Source organism: Micromesistius poutassou, assembly GCF_964030765.1.
Source record: "Micromesistius poutassou genome assembly, chromosome: 5".
NCBI lineage: Eukaryota > Metazoa > Chordata > Actinopteri > Gadiformes > Gadidae > Micromesistius > Micromesistius poutassou.
The window spans coordinates 302,461-304,960 of NC_140275.1; positions in this window are offsets into that span (position 1 = coordinate 302,461).

Genomic DNA, 2,500 nt, shown 5'->3' on the forward strand with positions numbered 1-2,500 from the left:
GGTGGTGGAGGTGGTGGTGGAGGTGGATGTGGTGGTGGTGGTGGTGGTGTGGGGGTGCTGGTGGTTCTAGTGGTGCTGGTAGTGGTGGTGGTGGAAGTGGTGTAGTTGCTGGTGTTGTAGTAATGACAGTGGCGGTGGTGGTGTGGGGGTGGTGGTGGTGGTGGTGGTGTGGTGGTGGTGATATAATAATGACAGTGGTGGTGGTGGTGGTGGTGGTGGTGGTGGTGTGGTGGTGGTGATATAATAATGACAGTGGTGGTGGTGGTGGTGGTGTGGTGGTGGTAGTGGCGGTGGTGGTGTGGTGGTGGTGTGGTGGTGGTGATATAGTAATGACAGTGGTGGTGGTGGTGGTGGTGGTGGAGGTGGTGGTGCTACATGGGAAGAGGATAGCGATAGGGGCTGATCAAGATGGAGGATGTGGATAAAATCCTGAGTGTCTCTCCTCCTCACGCTCCTCCTCCTCCCCCTGCTGATGTGCTTGTGAGTAAATGGGGTGGAGGTGGTGGTGCTGGTGGTGGTGGTGGTGCTGGTGCTGGTGGTGGTGTGGTGGTGTGGTGGTGTTGTGGTGGTGGTGGTGGTGCTGGTGGTGGTGGGGGTGGTGCTGGTGCTGGTGGTGGTGGGGGTGGTGCTGGTGGTGTGGTGGGGGCGGGTTATTTGGTGCTATTTTTACAAGAAAGGGGTTGATTTGTCTTAGGCCATTAGCGTCTATTACAGCTGTGAGTCTGGGAGAGGAGGTGAAGAGGCAGACGCTGGCATTCTGCCTAAAGACAAATCAATGAAACAAATTAATCCTTCGCAGGCTGCGGTGACACAGTAATCCATCATTCAGAGAGCGCTTTTACACAGCGAATCAGTGAGGTGGTGAAGGGCCGGGGGGGGGGGGGGGGGGTAAAGGCCCTGGGGGGGTGGGGGGGGGGGGGGGGGGGGTACACAGCCACGCTCTGGTAACGGCGGGGTAACGCCGGAAGGTGCCAGGGTACCCTGTGGCTCAGAGGACTTCCGTTAACACGCTTAAAGTCTGTGTTCCGAGGGAAGGGGACCTATAGCGTAGGAATGCACTGAGGGCATGGGCACACACACACACACACACACACACACACACACACACACACACACACACACCACTGTGATTGTGTGCTTGCCTCGCAACAGCCGGATGAGAGCCGATGGTTCATGCTATATTTTAATCTGACACTAACACTATCATTAACGCTAGGACATAGCCATAAGCTGAACATCAATGATGGAAAATTCTTGGGCGATAGAACGAGATGGAGGGAGAAATGTTTTATAGAGGATGAGGAAGAGGGAGGAAAGAGCAATTCATTAAGACATTCCTCTGGCTCCGTCTCCACACCTTACCGTTAGGCTCCGCTGCGGAGCACTCTGCGTTGTCAGGGCCCTGACACATTCTGCTGCATGGCGGATCACCATGGCTACGGCCTCTAAACGCTTAAAGGAGGCCGGTGTCAGCGTCCACAGCGCGTGGAGCCCACACAGCCCGCCGCCGCGCCAGCGCTGGAGAGACGGCTGCTCTGCGTCTGCCAGTGGCTGCATGCTAATGCACCACGGCACGGCCAATTAGAAACCTCAAGCCTACGCATGTGATTGAGTCATGTGATCAGCTCCCCAGCAAGGAATTAATCCTGACCAATCAAAGACATATGTAAAACAGGCTATTCTCTCTGATGAATACTGTAACGGCAGACAACAAAAGGATTTCAGCTCCACTGGGAATAATGGGAGGGGTGGTGCTGGGGAGGGAGGGGTTGTTGGTGGAAAAGAGACACACAGACCATAGATTGATTCTTTTTATTTACATTGTTGCAGTGTTGCACTTAATGTTAGTGGTGTTACATCATGTACTTCAAGATCACCATCCTATGGCCCAATCACAACCTCTGCTTCACAATCTATTAGATGGTTTTGTGTTTCAGCCTTCCTTGTTGCTGCTAGTATTAATCCATGGGTGCCTGATGGTCACTGTGGACAGGTTAAAGGTCAGGGTTAACCCTTGTGTCGTGTGTTCGAGAGTGAGAGGACACCGACATTTAGTCCATGCTACACGTCAACCTCCTAAGATGGTTTGCTATCTCGGGACACGGGGCAACATCCCATGATTGAGATCTCAAACTCTATCTAGTATATACTAAAACTAGTATATCTAGTATATACTAAAACTAGTATATCTAGTATATCTAGTATACTAAAACTAGTATATCTAGTATACTAAAACTAGTATATCTAGTATATACTAAAACTAAAACTAGTATATCTAGTATACTAAAACTAGTATATCTAGTATATACTAAAACTAAAACTAGTATATCTAGTATACTAAAACTAGTGTATCTAGTATATACTAAAACTAAAACTAGTATATCTAGTATACTAAAACTAGTATATCTAGTATATACTAAAACTAAAACTAGTATATCTAGTATATACTAAAACTAAAACTAGTATATCTAGTATATACTAAAACTAGTATATCTAGTAT